Source organism: Pan troglodytes, chromosome 1 (genome assembly GCF_028858775.2).
Source record: "Pan troglodytes isolate AG18354 chromosome 1, NHGRI_mPanTro3-v2.0_pri, whole genome shotgun sequence".
In the NCBI taxonomy this organism is placed as follows: domain Eukaryota; kingdom Metazoa; phylum Chordata; class Mammalia; order Primates; family Hominidae; genus Pan; species Pan troglodytes.
Window position 1 is genome coordinate 148,394,932 of NC_072398.2, and position 22,407 is coordinate 148,417,338.

General features: G+C 37.0%; 1 long non-coding RNA gene across 2 annotated transcripts in view; it reads left to right on the forward strand.

Moving 5' to 3' along the window:
• Positions 1 to 22,407, forward strand: part of LOC107967130 (uncharacterized) — a 128,400-nt gene that overhangs the window by 39,801 nt on the left and 66,192 nt on the right. The window contains exons 3-5 of one of the 2 annotated variants that reach the window (XR_008548053.2): positions 10,616 to 10,790; positions 10,929 to 11,065; positions 21,995 to 22,102. This is a non-coding gene — a long non-coding RNA (uncharacterized LOC107967130). Of the gene's footprint in view, positions 1 to 10,615; positions 10,791 to 10,928; positions 11,066 to 21,994; positions 22,308 to 22,407 lie in introns of those variants that run through there. The other variant, XR_008548052.2, reaches the window with a different exon arrangement.

Genomic DNA, 22,407 nt, shown 5'->3' on the forward strand with positions numbered 1-22,407 from the left:
AAGGCTCTTAAGTTTATCTGTCTGATTACTATTCAATCACTTAGCAAATACTTATTAATTTCCCATGTTATATAAGATTCCATGCTAAGCACTGATCATATTAGGACTGGCTGAATAAGATAGAGAAAATCCCTGTTCTCAAAAAAAAAAATAAAAAGCAAGTTAAGAAACTTTAAATGACCAATTAGATCCTCACTTATTTAACTAAGTTACTATTAATGACAAGAAGGAGGATGGCAAAATATTACAGGATTACAAAATAGTATATTGGCAGAGATTAGAGATTTAACAGGTAAGGATTGCCTTTAAAAAGGTCATTCAATAAACATCAAAGGAAATGTAGGCATTTGTAAGTGCTACATAAAAAAAGAGCCTTAAATATAAGACATGTAACACTTAAAGTTACTCACAGAAATCGTGTGTGATTGGGGCTCAGAGAGAAAGGGAATGGCTCACAGTGAGCATTAAGGCAGGCTGGAGATAGATGATGGAAGTCCTTTTGGGCCATGTTGGATATTCTTTATTTCTTTTTAAAAGTTTGTTTTTCCTAGTAGGGAAAGGTTTACTGCCAATTCTGTAGTGCACTGCCTTTGTTGACCCTAGTCAATTTGTGTACACCATTAGCCTTTGAGCTCACTGTTGATATGCACTCAATCTGCTCTAAAGGATGGACATTTTCCTTGGCTGCCTGTGCCCTAGGCTATAACTCACGTTGCCTAGGGCTCTATGATCTCTCATCATTGGCTTCCAGGAGTAGGTTAGTGACACCATTGGATATAACCCTTGACCCCAAGTCAGCACTCTTTGCACATCTATTCTCTCAACCCAGAGCAGGCTTCCACCAACAATCAACTCTTTCTGGTTTAACTGACTGTTGGAGCCTACAATGAAGATTCCACCCTTTGGCTAGCCTTAGCCCTCCCTCCAGTCTCCATCCTCCATAGCAGCTCCACCAGTTACTTTTTGTTAGACTTTTAGAAGTGTCCAGAATTTAATCTATTTTACTTCTCTTCCTTCCAATATACCTGCAAGGTAAGTATTCTTTCTTAGCTTCTATTTACCCGTGAGAAATGTGAGCATTAAGGAGATTTGCTCACTTGCCCAAAGTTAAACGTACAATATACAAAAATCTAAACTCAAGACTCTAGTTCAAGAGAAAAAATAACAACAACAAAAGCAGTGCTAATTATTTTGCCCCTTGTTTTAGAGAAATAAAAGCCATAACACAGAGCTATGAACACCAAGTAAAATAGATGGTACCCCAAAAAGCACTATTCCTTGAGACATGAGATCTATTTCTCTTTTTTTTAAATTTATTTTGCTATTTTTTTTGGTATCTGTTTATGGATTGATGCCCTACCTCCACTCATTTCAAAAATCTTACTGTGCATTCAAAATTCTTCAGCTCTCATCTCTCTCTTACTCAGCGCTATAATTGCTCCCCCAAACACAACAATTTTTCAAAACTAAACTGCCAGAACTTCAAGTCAAAGTTTTAATTTTAAACTGGACAGGCCTTGCCTTTGGCTGAGACATTTCCCTGGTAGTTTTTCAAAGTTATTTCAGCAAGGCTAACAAAATTAAGTGAGGTGAAAGAAAAAACAATTTGTACTTTTTAGGTGGAAAAACACATTTTACTTTAATTCTCTTTTCCTGATTACTGATGTAGACCCAGCACAACATAAAGGAAATGGACTGTGTGAAGGAGAAAGGCACAAATAGTACCAGAGAAAGTCAAAACGAAAAAAAGAGGCTGTTATTCTCTCTAAAATCTGCATTAGCACAGAAAAAGGGTCTACACTAAAGCCATGGACAGACTCTAAAATCACCATAATCTTTGGCAAATGTTCTTAAACCTGCCTCCGTTTTTTGAATCTAAAAAAAATTCAGGAAATTTTTCTGGAAAAGGTTAAACTGTACTTAACTTTAACTTTTATCTTTGTAGGAAACTGTAGCCCTTGAACTAATTCCAATATATTATACATTGCCAAGTGCAAAAAGTTTAAAATTAAACTTGTATATTAAAAAAAAGAACAGAGGAAAAGTAAGTTACTTAAAGTAATATCCCAGTAATGTTTATCCATCAAAAATATGAGACAACGGGGACTAGACCTTAGAGTAAAACATACGAATTTTAATTTCAGACTATGTAACGGAGAACTGTTGAATAGTTCATGAGATGTATGTTAGTTTTGATAAGCTACTGCAATTTACATTGTATTTTATTTGGGGCTTCTCAGTATTCAAAAATGACTCCTTATTGAGGCTTTCTGTATGAGTGACATCTTTTCTGGAACATTCACTCCATAACCTTTAATTAATGTGTCCTTTTGGCACTTAAAATATAATCTAAATGGTTTTTTGTTTGTTTGTTTGTTTGTTTGTTTGCTTTTTTGGTGGGGGGATAGTTTAAACCAAAGAGGAACAAAAATAAACACTGGACTCATTTTTATCATCTTGCCAAGAGACACAACTATAGATAAGCATCCATGGGTATGATAAGCAAGAACTGAATCTCAAATCCCATTCAGGGTGCTGAAAATTCCACCCTTAATATATTTGTAAACACATTGTCATAAAATCAAACGGCTTGCCTGATGTTGATGCTACACCACTTGGAAATTGTGCAGGGGACCTGAATCTAGGAAATGTAATTTCCCTGTTGCTTACCTTGTGAAAAACCCTATTTTTAATATCATCTGGATATGAACTAGAATGATTGTGACAACTTCATCTCTAATGCAACGAGAGTTGTTGTGTTTATTTTACAGAGTTTTGCTTGTAGCAAAACACAGAAATACCATAGAGAGGAACACATACTTTATGGGTCTGCTGCTGATGATTTTGAGTGGCAATCAATCTTCTGGCTACGTGCAAATGTAGAAATACTGACCAACATGCAAAACACTTCAACTTTCAGGGATATTTGAGTCAAGAGGAACCCAGTGTGTATAAGTTCTTCTTGTATAATTTAGCACAATTCATTTAAATAAATGCATTGCATACCTTCTATATGCAAAATAATGTGCAATTTAAAAGTTCTTTCTCTCTCATTAAACATAATAGTATGTAGTGTTGAAGAACATTGGACATACATATGGAAATATTGCCATTCAAATCTAGAGTAATTTTTCTAGTGTAGTATTTTTTATTGCCTCCTTTAAAAAAGCTGATGAGTGTCCTATTTATTATACATTCCATCTTAAACCACAAAAGAAGTAAAATAACTTACCAAACTATAAGGTACAATCCACTCAAACTTTATTGGCATCTACTATGAGCTAGAGACAATTTCAAACTGGTCAATGGCACTCTATGTCTCCTTAATTAAAAAAATATTTTCACCATGTCATGTATTTTATTTAGAAATTACTTGCATGTTTACATCTTTGAAAACCACTAATTTAGCAAAATCAGGAAGCAGGGCCTTCTTTAATACATTCTTTAACATTTCAGTTAAGAAAATTTGCTTTTAATGGTGAATATCTTTAATGCTAATAAATCATTAATAATGGGAAGTTAGCAAATAACATTCTTCATTTTTTCTTTCAATAAAACCTCATTTTTAAAAATTTCATTTAATTTTGTTTTAAGTTCCAGGATACATATGCAGGACGTGTAGGTTTGTCACAATGGTAAATGTGTTCCATGGTGGTTTGCTACACCTATCAACCCATCACCTAGGTATTAAGCCCCACATGAATTAACCATTTATCCTGATACTCTCCCTCCCCTGGCTCCACCCCTGGACAGGCCCCAGTGTGTGCTGTTCCCCTCCCTGGGTCCATGTGTTCTCATTATTCAGCTCCCACTTATAAGTGAGAACATGCAGTGTTTGGTTTTCTGTTTCTTGCATTGGTTTGCTGAGGATAATGGCTTTGAGCTACATCCATGCCCCTGCAAAGGACATGATCCTGTTCTTTTTATGGCTGCATAGTATTTCATGGTTTTATGTACTACATTTTCTTTATCCGGTCTATCACTGATGGCCATTTAGGTTGAGCCCATGTCTTTGTTACTGTGAATAGTGCTGCAGTGAATATACACATGCATGTATCTTTTTAATAGAATGATTTATATTCATTTGGGTATATACCCAGTAATGGGATTACTGGGTCAAATGTATTTCTGGTTCTTGGTCTTTGAAGAATCACCACACTGTCTTCCACAATGGTTGAACTAATTTACACTCCCAACAACAGTGTAAAATCATTCCTATTTCTCCATAGCCTTGCCAGCATCTGTTGTTTCTTGGCTTTTTAATAATTGCCATTCTGACTGGCATGAGATAGTAGCTCATCGTGGTTTTGATTTGCATTTCTCTAATGATCAATGGTGTTGAGCCTTTTTTCATGTTTGTTGGCTGCATGAATGTCATCTTTTGAGAAGTGCCTGTTCATGAATAGGACCTAATTTTTTTATAGATGGCAATTTTGTCTTATGAAACAAATTGAATAAAGTATTTTTACAGATAATTACACTCTCTGGTTCTTCCTAGCTGAGATGAGGCTTCATCTCATTTCCTTTTATTGACTGAGTACTATTTCCAAAGTATTTCCACTCTGCTACTAATGCCTTTTATGCCTTCGTATACTGCATAATGCCTGGCATTTTCTCACATTAGGATGGCTGCCCACTCTTCACCCTAAAGCCAGTAGTTTTAGCTTTCTTCTCAGAATGTAAAATTGGACATCTGACCTCAGCAAGAACATTCCACTCCACCAGACCTCAGGAAGAACATTCCACTCCAACAACCTGGCTTTTTTTTTTTTTTTTTTTTTTTAAGACAGATTCTCACTCTGTGGCCCAGGCTGGACTGCAGTGGCACAATCTTGGCTCACTGCAACCTCCGCCTCCCAGGTTCAAGCTATTCTCCTGCTTCAGCCTCCCGACTAGCTGGGGCTACAAGCACATGCCACCACCCCGTGCTAATTTTTATACTTTTAGTAGAGATGGGGTTTCACCATGTTGGCCAGGCTGGTCTCAAACTCCTGACCACAAGTGATCTACTTGCTTCGGCCTCCCAAAGTGCTGGGATTACAGGCGTGAGCCACTGCAGCCAGCCTCCACTAGCCTGTTTTATGTGCCCTAATCTTCCTTTCACTTATCAAAGGAAGTTTAGCTAAAATGGTCATGAACTTCTCAGAGGCCTGGCATGTGTGAGACTTCCCATGAAGAAAGGCCAAGTTTATCAAGTCTCAGAAGGCTTACCAAATTAGGTTCCAAGGCTATAACTTACTAAATTAAAAATAGACTGCTCCTTTGAGGAACAAGTAGAGAGATCTAAAAAGAAAAGAAAAGAAAAAAAGAAAACCTAAGAAAAAAGTGGGTAAAAAACACTAACATTGAAACATGCAACCTTCTGGTAGACACTTCAGACTTTGATCAACCAAGAGTAGCAGTGTATCTTCCAAACCCAAATCTTTTTACTGTGTTCAAATTCAATGGTGTAAGAATTAATTTTAGCTCCAAGTTTAAAAAATTAAACAAACAAACAAAAACTTTGGGTAGTTTAAATTCTCTGGAGGTGGGTGTAAAATAATGGGAATAGTAACCATAATGTTCTGAAATCATTGTCTAATAAAAACAATGCAAGCTCTCTATAAGTTCAGTGTGTTTGTTTTGTTTATTGCTGTACCCCCAGCACTTAGAACATTGATGTTGCTCATTAAACATTAGTTGTATGAATGTTTCATAAACAAATGAATTTCAGTGGAATGCAATAGGGCTACCTGTCTATACCCCTTTTCTAGCAACTATTCTCCCTTACCTTCGCATAGTGGGAGCAGGCACAAGCAAATTAGTAATGACCCTGACCCCTGACCATAGGTGATTGGTTGAAGAGTATATAATTCACCCAAACTGGGCTGATTACAATGCCCCACTTCTTTCCCTTCCCACCCCAGTCACAGTGAGTGGGACTGAGGCTCCAACTTCACTAAATCTAGACCAGTAAATCCCTTCCCTAGGAATTGTGGTCTTGGACAAAGAAAATATCAAGTCAATCTCCATGGTATGGTTGAGTCTTACATGTAAAATTTAGGAACTGTTCACAGTCTTGTTTCCCACATTAAAAAAATATGGACGAAAATTCTTGATGGTACCTTCACTCTAGTTCTAATCGTCCTCAACACTCAGATGCATTTGTGGTCTTTAGTTGTGTGAGACACTTGAGTATTCACAAAGTACATTTTCTTAAACTAGCTGGAGGTTTGTTTTTCTTTACCTGTTATTTGAAACTAAAAGAAATCTAAATTCTTCCTGCCTTCCTCCATTCTTCCCTTCCTCCACCCCTTTCACCTTCCCTTCTCTCCTTTCCTTTCTTCTCTCCTTTCTTTTCTTCTTCCTCCCTCCCTCCCTTCTTCCTTTTAAAATTAGCCATTAATCCATCTATTTCCTATCTAAACTCCATATCCTACAAAAAAGAGGTTTTATTTCAAAATGAATAACTAATAACAAGCTGTCAATTCCCTGAAGACTGGGCCTCATTGGTAAGAGAATGCAGTGAACAGAATCATGAATTGAGGAGAACTTTTAGTCTCTCAAATGTGGTCATTCATTTCTGTTCATATATGCACAGGGGCGTAATACAGAAGATTAACATTATTAACAGAATTTTTCTAATAAGTTGTTTTCTTCCCATTAAGTCTAAATACTGTATGTTTCTGGACAGCATGATTGATGTAATTATTACTCTAAGTGCCAATTACTGAAGCAAGAGAGCACTCTATGCTTAGTCTGAAACTGCCAGGATGCTCCTAGGTCGAAATATCTAAAAATGTGTAAGTCCAAAACACATTCAGGATGTGTAGCACTGACCTTCTTTTCTAAACTCTAACCCTGGACGTTACTTAATCTTAATAAAACTTATCTTTTCTGTTTGAAAACCTCAGCCTTTGAAATAATATGTGAAAATCTTAAAAAAAAGAAAGAGAAAGTTTATTTAAATTCGTGTGATTTTAAAACTACTTGGAATAATTAAAGCACTAGTTAATGTGTTATCATTATAACCTATTCACTAATAATAGTTAATCATTGCTAACCATCATAGTGCCTATTGTGTGCCAGGTACTTTAGTAAGAGCATTATACGTATTAAATCATTTAGTTCTCATATGATTATCTGAGGTAGGTATAATTATAATCCCCATTTTAAAGTTAAAAAACTTGAAGACAATAAAGTTAAACAACTTGCCAGTTTCGCTGATAGTGTATTTGTCACAGTTTATTAGGGTTCTTGGTTGCAAGAGATTAAACTGACTGAATTAAACCCTCCATATATTCTTCTAGAATCAACAATTCAGTTTATTTGCTTTTCTTTGATATATCATGGGATGAGTTTGCATTGTAAAACAAAGAATGGATCTGAGAAAGATTTGTAGGAAAAAAACAAATATTCAGCAATAGAGAGTCAATAAAAATGTTCTTTGGGTCTTCATTTGCTACCTAATGATTTCATTTACCTTTGGAGTGATGAGGGTGCCTTCACATATCAAAGGAGAATTTTGGCATAAGAAGGCTTGGATTCAAGTTCCTGGCTATTCCACTTCCTGTCTGTAGTGGAGCATGGCACATCACACTTCTGACATCACATGGCTCATCTATAAAATGAAAGGAAGGATTCTTGCCTTACCCATCTTAAGTGATTTTTTGAGAAACAAAAAGGCAATTCATGTAAAAATTATTTGTAAATTGTGAAACATGAAAGCATATTACAAATATAAGACATTATTGTCCTGAAGTTATAGGCTTTGAAATATGAAGTATTGTCATGGGATCCTTGGGGTGTTCCTTTGCCAGCCGGAAACTGCAGATAAAGAATAATATCATCAGGTAACTGGCTTTCACATTTATTGCAGAGCAAAGGTGGAAGCAAAAGGAATAGTATCACTAAAATGTTTGCTCAATAATAATTTTCTTATTCATCTGAGCTAGATTCGCTATTAGAAGCTTACTGAGTGAGAGGGAGTCTTTTCCCCAAAATTTATATTACTTTCTTTAAGAATATTGACAATTATAACTGTATCTACAAATCTCTCATTTATGGCTTTCTCAAAACATTTTTTCAAAAAGGTGCAAATACGCCAAAAATATCAAAAGTGACTTAGTTTCGAGTTATATAAGGGCAACTCTTGCAAAACTGTTAGCTAAGCATTGAATACTTTCTCCTTTACCAACGTTGCCCTTCAGAATGAACGATTAGGAAACTTAAATTGCATTATCATATTTAAATAAGACTCTGCATAGACTTATTTTATCCTTTTTTTTTTTTTTTTTTTTTTTTTTGAGACGGAGTCTCATTCTGTCGCCCAGGCTAGAATGCAATGGTGTGATCTCAGCTCACTTCAACCTCCGCCTCTTGGCTCCTGGGTTCAAGCGATTCTCCTGCCTCAGACTCCTGAGTAGCTGGGATTACAGGCATGCACCACCACACCTGGCTAATTTTTCTATTTTTAGTAGAGATGGGGTTTCACCATGTTGGCCAGGCTGGTCTCAAACTCTGACCTCAACTGATCCTCCTGCCTAAGCCTCTCAAAGTGCTGGGATTACAAGCATGAGCCTCCATGCCCAGCCGACTTATTTTCATTTATTAATTTATTTTCATAGTAGTATGAGGTTCATGGGAAGATGCCCATTTTTCAGAAATAGGAAATGAGAAGAACTACTATAGATGAGAGAATAGGGAAAGAAAATGGGACCTTGTAGTTTATTTCCTATCTGTGTTGAGTTTAGTTGTATAACTGTGTGTCAGTACAACCAGGTGGTAAAGGGGAGTGAAGAGGAAATTCTGGGGCTGTGGGCACATTTAAAAGCAGCTCTACTTACTGTGGTGAGTTTAGAGCTTTAGAAGCAATCACATCAGCTAACTCAAAAGACCGTTCAAAAATTTTAAGGCCACACATTTTCAGCATGGAGTATCCATGGTGCCTGTTCCACCCACTTTCTTTAATCATCCTGTCTCTCACTTTAACTCTTATGTCAGATGTTTGAAAGAACTTAAGCATCTGACCTTAGAAAAGTACACTATATTCCCCACAAGTTCACAGATTCCATGGAAACTAAACATGGTGCATTTAAAAACTATATAAACAGTAAATTAGCTATAAAAAAACTCTCTGTTTTATTTTATATTAAGCTTGGCCAATTTTGTACAGCTGCTTTCTCAGTAAATGAGTTTGGAAATTTCCACTGCAAGACTTTTCACTTAGGACTCGTAGAAGAAAGAGATCAGTATTCTTATCTTATCTCTGCTACTTACTCATTGGGTGGTTTTGCCCAAACTAAGATAAAAATTTGTAATAAGCAAATTTTTGTGGATAAGCAAAAAAATTTGTCTTAGTTCTTAGCACAGTGCCCTGACACATGCTAGTAGCTCAATAAATGTTTGTTCAGTGAGTAAATGAATGAATGAATCGATGTATGAACAAGAGTTTTTGTTGATAGATAGTTAGACCTTATAAGTATCCTCCAGATGAAATGATAAAGGCTCTTCTTATCAGTCTTTTGTACTTGTTCCTAATATAGGGCAAACCAATTCTGAAAGAGTTGGAAGAGAATTTCAGTAATATTTTCTCCCCTCCCTAAATAAATGATGCAATTTCTGAGTAAAGCAATTCAATTTCTCTTAGTTGTTGCAATTATTGACCATCTGATTAAGGCAAGTGTGTCTTGCTTTAAATGAAAGCTTGCTTTCAGGTGTTGTTACAATAAATAAATTTAACTCAACACCATATTGATTCTGCTATATACTGGACAAAATCCTTACCGTATGCTTCTAGTACATAACTAAACTGCTGCCAAGGACTGTTCAGGTTGGCATAACTATTCAAACTAATTATGAAGTAGATTCTGCCTTGGAGATTGAGTGTAAAAAGTGACACACTGCTAATTATCTCTAAAGAACAGAAAGATAAGTAAAATTGAAGACGGGCATTGAAAACATGAATAGAAAAAAAGCATGAGGAAAATGAAGAAAAGATGAAAAGAAAAGTGAATCGTTTTTAACCTTCACAACTCAATTGATGTATATTTGTATGCCCATCTAGTTTTTTATGTCTAAGAAAAAAGAACAATTAGTCTGTAAAGAAGAAAGGTTGTTATCCTAGGGTCTCTTGTTAATTGAATAACAAGAAGAGAAAATGCTGCAGAAGAGGGAATGGGGGAGATCATCACAGGGAAGAAGAAATAAAGTTAACAGGTTGGAATATATATCGAAATAAAAAATGGGAAATAACATTAAACTAGAGAGAAATGATTTCTCATCATTCTTTTTGTGCATTGGATAAGCAAAAATAAATGTTGGTAGAGTCAGTACTGAATCCTTTACTGCTCAGATTGTTTCTTTTCTTGAATCTGACTCAACCAGAAAAAGTATCAAAAGCAGAGAATGCTTCACCCACTCCCTACTTCTTTTCCCTTCCTTTCCTATAAAATTGAGGTAGAGAGAGAAAGAGGTTATTCAATAAAAGTGAATACCAAAAGAAATTGGCAACATTATTCAACAAATACTTATTAAGCTCCTACTCTATTCAGTGTATGGGGAATACAAAAATGGATGGCAAATGTCTTTCCATACACTGTTTATAGTCTTTTTTTTTTTTTTTTTTCTGAGACAGGGTCTTACCCTGTCACCCAGGCTGGAGTGCAGTGGCATGGTCATAGATCACTGCAGCCTCAAACTCCTGTGCACCAGTGATCCTCCTGCTTCAGCCTCCAGAGAAGCTGAGATAGTTTGACAGATTTAATGAAGTAACTAACAGGATAAATGATTCATTCAAGGCAACTGAACAGGTCAGTTTTATAAACTAGAGTTAAATATTTAGAATTGCTTTGAAATGGCTTTTTTGTTGTTGTTATTGTTTTTCGAATTAGTCATGGAAGAGAAAATAGGAATCCATGTTTTTCTTGACTTTTTCTTTTGTTTTACAGCTGAAAAAAAAATTGTTTTTATTAAACATTGTTGCTTCTGATAGCTCCAACTTTGTGTCCTTTCCTGAAGGAAAATATACCCATTAAGTGATAAATCTTGAGATAAGAAAAGAAAAAGCTAAAATCCAGCATTACAGGTAAGAACAGTAGCCCATTATCATGACTAAGAAAAATAGATTTGTTTTACTTACAAATCCCTAATGACTTCTCAAATGTCATGCTAATAACTCAGTGATTACTCACTCATCAAAGAAAACACCCCATACTTAGAAGCCTTCAAGGCTACATTAGATCCTCACTTGTCTGAAGGTCACCTATAATTATTCACTCACCCACCTCACAGGAGCACTGGATGGAATGACTAATGTATCATTGATAACTACTTTAAATGGTACATATTAAAAGCCAGATTCACATCTTGTATTCCTTTATGGAAAGTCATTGAAAAGGTACGATAATGAAACAGTCTTTGGAGACTTTCAGCAAAAGAACCTGTCTGAATGGATGAGAAATCGTTTTTTAAAAGCAAGCTCACCAAGAAAGGACTGCAGTTGCTATAAAGTCTTGGCCCCCAATGTTATCTTAACAAATATTCTTGACATACATTACATTACATCATTGCTGCCATCTGTACACAACACTATTTTTTGGTGACAAGTAAGTGTGATAAGATGCAGCTCTTGAGACTATTATGATTTTATTTTAAATAAATGTGTTTTAGTAATTTAGCCTTTAACACAAAATGCTATTGTACTTTAAGACAGGGTTGGTTCTTTTTAAAGTGAAACAAATCTTGAAGTTGCAATTTAAATGTACATTGTTTTCTTTTGGTAAACTCCACGAGAACACATCTCCAATATCCCACTTATTTTTCTGCATTTAAAGAACAAATTGTAGATTAAATCCATTGGGAATCACACATTTTAAATGACTCATGCTCATTCTTGTAAGTTAATAAGAAAGAGTATTTATATAAATTCAGAAAAATATTCTCTGCAGCTTCTAAAGTGAAGACATGTTATGAGTTCAGAGATAATCAAATATGAAGCCAGTATATTCTGGACCATGGTGTGCTAAGGCTTAGTTGGAATAAGAATAAGAAAGAAGAAAACTAATTCCAAAGTATCAGTATTTCTTTGGGAGGGAAGAGAGGTTGTGGTATCAATAGTTCCCAGCTATCTACCAGAATCTACCTAAAGAGGTAGCATCTCACCAGCCTTTTGATTAAGCATTAGTGTGATGGTTAATTTTTGGTGTCATTTTGACTGGATTAAGAAATAACCTAGATAGATGGAAAACCATTATTTCTGGGTGTATTTGTGAGGGTGTTTCCGAGGAGATTGGCATGTGCCTCAGTGGACTGATTGGAAAGATTCACCCTCAAGGTGATCAGAAACATCCAGTAGGCTGGGGGTCCCTGTGGAACAAAAAGGCAAAGAAAATATGAATTCTGTTGCTCCTGGAGTGGGGACACCCTTCTTACCCTGCCCTTGGACATTAAAACTCTAGGCTCTTTGGCCTTTGGACTCTGTGACTTGTGCCAGCAGCTTCTAAGGCTCTCCCACCTTACTTAGCCTTGGACAGAGAGTTATACCTTTGGCTTCCCCGGCTCTGATGCCTTCAGACTTGGACCGAGCCAGGCTACCTGCAACCCAGGGTCTCCAGCTTGCACAGAGCCTATCATGAGACTGACTTCTCAGACTACGTAATACCATGAGCCACTTCCCCTAATGAATTACCGCTTGTCTATCTATCTATCTCTCTATCTATCTACCTACCTATCTATCTATCTATTCATCCATCCATCCTGGAGAACCCTGACTAATACAATTAGACTAGCTCTATGAAAAAGTGATACATGATGGCAGAAAACCTCATGAATTACAGTGGTAAATAGCAAATGGACAGGGGAAAAGTAGAGTGACAATAGGTGTACAAAAGTCAAGCAGGTAGAAAAACCATCCCCAAGTATGTCCATTCCCTAAAACCCTAAAATCTGTGAATATTTTATGTTTCATAACAAAACAGACTTTGCAGATATAATTACAACGGGGAGATTATTTTGGATCACCAGGGCCCAATGGCATCACATAAGCACTTAAAAGGAGAGAACATTTTTCAAGCTAGAGACAGGAGACATACATCAGAAAGGGAGATCAGAGGCACCAGGTGCATAAAAAGGACTCCTGCTTGTTGGCTGGAGACAAGACAAAGAATGCAAGTGGTCTTCGGGAGCTGAGAGAGGCTCCCAGGTGACAGCCAGCATAGTAATAGGCACTGGGGCCTACAACCACAAGACACTAAGTGTAGCCAACAACTTAAATGAGCTAAGTGGATCCTCTCCTAGCACAACAAAATACGAGTAAGCTGACACCTTGATTTTGGCTTTGGAAGGTAGTATGTGGAGGAACCAGTGAATTCTACCTGGATTTCTGACCTACAGAACTGTGAGATAATAAGTTTGTGTTGTTTTAGCCACTAAGTGTGTGAAAATTTGTTACAGTATTAATTGTGACAAATAATAAAAAACTAGCTCAAGAAGGAAATTGTTATAACTGATTGTATATTAACTTTGCAAACAAAGCAATATCAGTTATGTTCTTAGGATTCAGCTTATATTTGGGATCTAGGAACATCTCTTCACTGAACACACCTTTTTGAAAGACATTATGTTGGATGATGCCAATGGGAAAAGTGCTGGAAAGTCAATATCCGTTTACTCAAAGGGAAGACTCAGGGAAAGACCAAGAAACACATGACTAACTCTAACCCATCAGGATAATAAAAGCTGTTAATAGAGATTCAAACAAAATAATGTGGGAACCAGAGTCTGATCTGACTCCTGAAGGAAGTGGGGGTTGTGGGGGCAGTTCACAGGGGTTCAGTGGAGATGAGTTCAACAGTAAGAGGGTCTTGGCATTGTTTGGGAATCTTTTCCTGTCCCACTGTCTAGACAGGATCTCATGTAATGAAGTACCTCAATGTGCAGTACATTCTGTACCATCACGATGCTCCAGGTCTCACCCCAAGCCCGTAATACAAATAGACTCAATGGATTCCAGGAGGTTGGATGAGACTGTTCTAATACGTGCAGCCTCAGAGTTTAGTCTCCTAAAAAAGTTCAAATCAAATTTACAGCTTTTTCTGGCAATTGGGAGTTTGAAGTTCTCTGACATGATTCAGGAATGTAACTTAAAGTACTTATAAAAGTAGTTTCTAATCCTCATTATTTTTCAGAATCAACCATGGGTTTTAAAAGAAAAATAGAGTTGCCATATTCCTATCCCCAAATAACAGAATCAGAATTTCTATAGGTGAGTCTTAGGCATATGTATTTTTTTTAACTCCTCAAGTGAATAAACTTTATTTTTATTAAGTCCTCAAGGAATACTGATTGCATAGCCAAAGTTTTGACGAAGGCAGCAGTGAATTCAAGGTTACATAATCTGACAAAAAACTGAACTTCACATACACTATGCTCATCATGTAACAAATCACCCGAGGGAAGGCAGAGTCATCACTCTCTAATGACCTCATCTGAGAACTTTCGTGATAACCTCACCTGCACACATGGTCACAGAGGAACTAGAGTGGACAGCTGCAAAATTTACTCAAAAAAGTTCTGGTTTCACTTCAATGTGAATAAAAATTAATGCTCAAAACTCCAAAATTTTAACTTAGGTTATGGTTCTCATAAACTTTGCTTGAAAAGAACAATGTAAAGCATACACCATTACTGGCTATAGAAAAATATCAATAAGGAATTTGTAGAAGGGAAAATCTGAGGGGAAAACTGAATCTCAACATATACTTCTAAATAACTAAATGTAATGAGCTTCTGTTGCTAATAATTGATAACATGCTGAATAAATATTCAAGAGCTTCTGATTTTGATTTTTTGGTAGTGATCACTGTTATTCTGGACACTATTTTTTAAAAAAAAGAAACAAGAAGTGTTACAGTAGGTAGCTAGTCAGGCACGAGCGGGGCAGGAGAGGGCTCCCCCCAGTACACACACACACACACACACATACACACACACCACGAATGTCAAGTGACCATCTGGTGGTTAACTGTCTCTCTAAAATAATAATTGGTCACAGATGACACCAGGGAAAGGCAGTCTCCTGATAGATAGAAAAAACCCTGAAATTGGTGTTCAGTAGCTTCCTGATAAGATCTCAGGAGTTGGGTGAGTGGACTCAAGCATGAGCATTAAGAGGCAAAATGGCAAAATTTAACTGGTACATGACATTCTAGGAACATTCGACTGGTAAGGGAAGAATGCCTCAAGTGAGCATGCATACAGCTCCGGTAAATTCACTGTACATGTTCACCTCCCAAGTGCTAGCAGGTCAATGCACATGCAAACACCCCACCCCAAGGGAAGAATTGAGAAGAAGGGACACAAGACCCCAGAAATATGCCAACATATAAAACCTCAACTCAAAAGGTCAAACTGCATACTTGATCTCTCAAGTCGCCAGCTTGGCCCTCTTCCAAGTGTACTTTACTTCCTTTCATTCCTGCTCTAAAGCTTTTTAATCAACTTTCACTTCTGCTCTAAAATTTGCCTCAGGCTCTCTTTCTGCCTTATGCCCCTCTGTCGAATTCTTTCTTCTGAGAAGGCAAGAATTGAGGTTGCTGCAGACCCATACAGATTCTCCGCTGGCAGTAAAAGTAGTCAGAACTATAATACAGTTAACTTAAGCTTGTGTGTTCCTGTAGAAGAGTATTGAACTAAAAATTACCTAGAATTTATCCAAAAAGAAACTTGTTTTAATTTGGGGGGGATATTCAATATATTATTATCCTCAAAGTTTGAGTATAAATGTGTGTTATGAGTATGTGGATTCCTTCAAGCCATTTTGAAAAATTGCTCTTTGTGACAGAAAGATAGAAGTATAACTCCTTAAAGTATAACCATTGAGATACATTTATCTAGAAAAGTATAGTTAATGGTTACAAATATTGTCACTCAGTTTAATTGTACTGGCATAATTTATGTATAAAGTCTATTCTATAAATTAATGAACATTTTATAAGACCAGGAAAATAACAATTTTGTAAGAAACTTACTAGTAAGTGGTGAGACTGTTAAAGGAAAGGGGTCCAGATCCAGACCCCAAGAGATGGTTCTCGGATCTTCTGCAAGAAAGAATTCAGGGCGAGTCCATAGAGTAAAGTGAAAGCAAGTTTATAAAAAAAGTAAAGGAATAAAACAGTGGCTACTTCATAGTACTACTACTCCATAGCAGCCTGAATATGGCTATCCCATATTCAGGCCTCTACTTTTTAGACCATATAGGGTAACTTCCTGATGTTGCCATGGCACCTGTAAACTGTCCTGGTGCTGGTGGAAGAGTAGCAGTGAGGACAACCAAAAGTCACTCTCATCGCCATCCTGGTTTTGGTGGGTTTTGGCTGGCTTCTTTACTGCAACCCGTTTTATCAGCAAGGTCTTTATGACCTATATCTTGTGCCGACCTCCTCTCTCATCCTGTGACTTAGAATGTTTTAACTGTCTGTGAATGCAGCCCCGTAGGTCTCAGCCGCATTTTACCCAGCAATTATTCAACATGGAGTTGCTCTGATTTGAACACCTCTGACATTTTCCCTCTCCCTTTTATAAGAGCACCCTTAATCCTAAGGGTTGCACAGAGATGAACATCCATCTTCTGTAACTTCTTCAGGCTGAATAGGGGCAATGACATTCCTGTCTAAATATGACAATCCCTCATATTCAGAGTGGAGAGGCACTCAGTCAGAAAGCATCAGTATGGTGAGGGTCATTCATAGCTCTTTAGTTCTGACAACAGATGATATCTGGGAGATTAGTAAGTGTTTAATTTAAGAAAATGTTGAGTAAGCTTATCCTCATTCCTACATAAAGAGTACAACAGCAATATATTCCACAAAAGAAGAGCAAAATAAGTAACATAGCCCAAGTAAACTAAATTAGAAGACTTTCCATGAACTGGACAACTGTTGAAACCAAGCTAATATGGGGTTACTACATGATTCCAGTATATGCCCAGAATTAGAATACTGATTCAGATTTTTTACATTACCCAACCCTCTTGTTTCTTCTGAGCAGCCATCACAGGTCCTGGTTGGTTTACAGGAATATGGAGGGTTAGCCTAAATTTCAGAAACAAACTTAAAAACAACTGGTGAGGCTAGAATTTAATAATAAGTGTACCATAGTTCTTGAAACATAATAGTTCTCTCCAGTTTTCTATTTTTAATAAGGAAAAATCATAAGATCCATTTGCTTTATTATCCTTGGCCTGATTATTTGTATAAAGTGCAGCAAGAATAATTATTTTTCACATAAGCTCTTTTTAAATTGGTTTGGATGGAACTCTGTTCCATAGAAGGAATCTTAGATAAGACTTTTTTAGAGCCGAGCCCTGCCATGAGTTTTTACCTTCAAATACCTATGAGTTGGGTAAATTCTTCTCCTCTTGAGATCCCAAGATAACTTGGGGCTCCTGGACTTGTTAGAAAGTGACATTCTTTACTTACCACAGGTCAGAAACCCTGTAAAGGGACTGTGTAGGCAAGATATGAGGCTAGTTCTCCAAGGGTCTTTTATTGGCTTTACAAGTCAAATTTGATTCCTTAAAGGAAAACAGGAAAACATACCATTCCAGTGAAAGCACTGGTAAAATAACCAGTTTCCCCAACTGTGTCTTGTTGCAAAGAAAAACAGATACCTATTGCATTTAGGCAAATAACTATATTGCCATAAATTAAGAATACTTACAAATAGTTTCCAAATTCTAGAGAAATTAGGTAGAGAGAAACAAATATGCTCCAAATTTTGTTTATAGGAGTATACTTTACTTAATTGCTTCAAGCTGTGAATAGCTTCTGTAGTTCAGTCCATGCAGTTAACTCCTGTTCTGTTTAATATTCATGAACATTCCAGTTTTCCACGAGAGTTCTGAAAGTTGTTTCTTCTATTCTAGTGTCACAATCTTCAAAGTTATCAGAAACCTGTATTTAAGAACATCTGTTGGAGTTCTATAGCTGATTATAAACCACCTTCTAAAGAGGACAAAAACAAGACAACAATTGTGTATGGATGTCAAAACATCTTAGGACAGCCACAGTTAAAAACATGATTGACAAAGCAATTTGGTTACCTTTGTTGCATATACAATGATTTAATGTAACAATTATAATCATTACTGATGACATATACTGAGGCATATTAGAATTATAGGAATCTTATGCAATTTTGAAACACACACTAATAAAAAATTTATATGCATATAACCTAAAGAAAGTTAAACACCATTTCACATTTGATAATGCTTCCTATATGACTTTTATACCAAATAAAGCAAATGTCACTGTTGCATTCATGTATTATTGATGTCAAACCCAGTTCTTAGTAAAACCTTATAGACAAATGTATTTAATTTTAATCAGTTTGACCATAAGGTACGATTTTTATAAACCTTTTATAACCCTTTACAAATTTTTGTTAAAGAGCAGATCATAAACAGGTTTTGGCTTTAAAAACAACCTGTTGTGCTTTTACTCCAATGTTTAGTTTATGGAAAAACTAAATACATTTTTAACTTTAGCCCAGTTTCCACACATAGAATCTCTTTTACAATTAATTTTTCACAAACTTTCCAGAATTTGCTTAAACCTTCAGATTTTTCCTATTTAACTTAAAACAATCCTTTAACCCTTTAGGCAAAAAAAAAAAAAAAAAAAAGATTCACATTCCCATGCCTTCTGATAATCTTTTACCAAAAACTCATTTCACTTTTGGTATACACCTTGCTTGTAAAACTGTTTCTTCAGTAGTCTCAAATACATGTTACACTGTTAACTCTTAGTGACTTTTACTTTGGTGAAAACCTTGGTAAGTAAGGGATTTTAATTATGTACGAGGTATGAAGCCTATGACCCAGACAGAAGTGCAGATAAAGTCTGACTCTTTCCAGCATCTAAGTCCACATGTCCCAGGCCTTACACAGAATTTAATTCTCCAAAATAAATAGAACAATTTTCAAAAGTCAAAGAAGTAGTTTATGACCTTAAAGCAATTAGCAAATTTAATATCTGACTTGTATAATTTAGAGCAAATATTTACATTTTTGAAGATATTTATATTTTACCAATAATCTTTAAAACTGTCTTTATTTCCCAAAGATTACTTAAGTCACTTGAACTAAAAGACATTACACTTTTCACTTTTTTTAACAAAATATTTGATTTATGCACTTATTATTTATAAACCAATTAATATTTATATCACACATAATGCATGTAAGTACACAGACAGAAGAAGATAAATGACTCATCCCCTAAGCTGGGAATTGAACCTCAAACCCAGGTCACCATTGTGAAAAAAGAAAGCATGGCCACATGGTTACAAGGTCAAGCTCCCAAGGACATAAAAGACAGCAAGAAAATCTCATATAGATTTTTCTGTGACCTGCAGCAAAATTTGTAATTGACCAGTTTGCTGGGCCATCTTGAAAACCAGGTGTATATGGGTCCTAGGCCCCAATCTTTCCTAAGGTACCCCTCTTTATGACAGAACAATACAGAAAGACACACAAAGCACACTAGATTCCTACAGTTTAAGCCTAGCCTCACAAAATCTTTCTTCCATTAATCAAAACTTTACAAAGGAGATAAACAGTGATTTTTACCTCTCATTCAGCCGATTTGCATAGAGAGAGAGAGAGAAAGAGAGAGAGACCAGAAGCCTAGCTAGTAAGAAATCCTTCCCCTTTTGCCAGTATGCCAGGTTTCTTTGTTCTCTTTCCTTGACACACCCTAATGACCTGGCTGGCTGCACTCTAGCTCTGGGGGCCAAGCCACAACAAAAGGGAAAAGTATTTTTTTTTCCATTTTGGCCAGAGCAAAATACATGTTACAAAACATAGACATTAGCCACTATGCTTAGCACCCAATATCAAACTGGCAAGGCTAAAACTTGTCCCCAGTTGGGCCCCATCATAGTTAATCCAACCTCCAACCAGGAGTTTTAACCTGTGGTCTTTGGGCAAGATGGTCTCCCCGAGTAATAAAAAAGATAAGGGTAAGAAGAGACAGAAAAGCATTGCCTGTGGCAGGGTGGGGAAGGTGAGGTGTTCAAGGGGGCCAGAGAAAAGACCCACCAATTGCAGCTGACACTGAAAAGCTCAGGCTGTTGAGTGTAAAACGCAGATTATTCCAAAGAGAATAGCAGTTAACATCCCGTGGTGCCAAACCCATTCTTAGATGTAAGGTATTTTACCGAGAGAGGCCTCTAACCCCTTAAATCTTAGAAGGGATTTTAACCCTCCTGAGGTGGGCCTCTAACCCGAGATTGAGCAAGCATCCTTGCCTTTTATTAAGAGGGGCCTGTAACCAACTCTGTCTTAGGAGAGACTCTAACTCCCCTAAATTGGGCCTATAACCCAATCCCATCCTTTCCCCAGGTACCTCACCACTTACCCAAAGTCAGCCGATTAGTGCTGCAGTCTATTTCCTTTGGGTTGCAGGTTTTCTTTAGTATCATCCCCTCAGGGTTCAGGAGAAAGATGTTTCCAGACCCCACCACTTACCCGAAGTTAGCCTTTGGATCGGGGGTTTCTGCACTACAGTCCCTTCCGTGGTCACCAGAAAGATGTTACAGGAAAGGGGTCCTATCCAGACCCCAAAAAAGGGTTCGTGGATCTCACGCAAGAATAATTCAGGATGAGTCCATAAAGTGAAAGCAAGTTTATTAGGAAAGTAAAGGAATAAAAGAATGGCTACTCCATAGATAGAAAAGCCCCAAAGTCTGCTGGTTGCTCATATTTATGCTTATTTCTTGATTATATGCTAAAGGAGAGGTGGATTATTCATGCCTCCCCTTTTTAGACCATATAGGGTAACTTCCTGATGTCGCTTTGGCATCTGTGAACTGTCATGGTGCTGGTGGGAGTGCAGCAGTGAGGACAACCAGAGGTCACTCTCATCGCCATCTTGGTTTTGGTGGGTTTTGGCCGATGTCTTTACTGCAACCTGTTTTATCAGCAAGGTCTTTATGACGTGTATCATGTGCTGACCTTCCATCTCAACCTGTGACTTAGAATGCATTAACCATCTGGGAATGAGCCCAGTAGGTCTCAGCCTCATTTTACCCAGCTTCTATTCAAGATGGATTTGCTCTAGTTCAAACACCTCTGACAAAAGTGCCACAAATATATTCTACATACCCCTGGAAATCTTTTATACAACATGTGGAGACTTTTAATAAAGATTTATGTCTAAGAAAAAAATGTTTTTGAGGGAGTGGAAGAAAAAATGGTGAGGCAAGCTATTTTTAATGACTGATTGTCATAAGCAGAGACATTTGAAGTCACTTCCTGATATAGAAAGAGATAAACATTTTGTTCTCTTGATAACAAAAATGATTAAGAGCAATAATAGGTATAGAGACTGCTTTCAAAACACCTTCAACGTTATATAATTTTATGCTATAAAATGAAAGTCATTATTATTCTCATAATATAAACTATAGAAAATGAAGATGGACAAAATCCTGCCTGATGGAGCATGTGTAATAAAAGCTTGAGTACTAAAGGAGGATAAATTGCTTGAACCCAGAAGATGAAGATTGCCATCAGCCGAAATTGTGCGACTGCACTCCAGCCTGGGTGACAGAGGGAGAATCTGTGTTAAAAAAAAAAAAAAAAAAAAAAAAAAGCTTGAATAACAGTGAAATTACCTTTGCAAAAATTATATCAATGACAAAAATTGTAACAGTAAGCTAAGCTAACCCACCTCCATCTTGCCTTTCCCTTAACTATTCCTGGGCTAATTGGCAGAGCCAACTCTGGAAGAAATGTAGGCTACATTGTAAATGATAATAGGCCTTACCAGAAAACTCAACCACTTTTGTAAAGCCATCAGGAAGGAGAGGAGACTAGGTCTTTCTAAGGCTGAGACATAAACGATTGTCAGCCATTATTCCAGAGGTGTAAGATACGCAACTTCTCCAATTACTGCTGCAAATAGAATCTCTACTGTGGAACCTAAGATTGAATTTTGACATATGTTTTCAGGTTTTTTTCATGTCTAACATCCATGGTTCCACCTGGACCTGCCAACCCCACTCTGTGGCCCCAACCAGAAATGATTCAGCCAGCAGGAGGACAGCTTCGTCTCCCACTGTGAGTCCATCTTCTTCCCAACCAATCAGCAGCAAGCACCTGTTACCAGCCACCCCACCCCTTCATCCAAACTGCCTTTGAAAAACCCCTGCCCTAGGAGCTGTGCCCAGCCCCGTGTCCATTAAACACTTTCTCCACTACAATGCAGTGGTCTTTCTTTACGTAGTGCTCAGGAAGAACTCCTTTGTTGGTTACATTAGTATTCACCGTCAGCTTATGAACAACCTGAATGGCACGGCTGGATTGAGGAAGATTAACTGGGGAGCAATTCAGCCAAGAAAATTAAATGTATAAAAACAATTCAG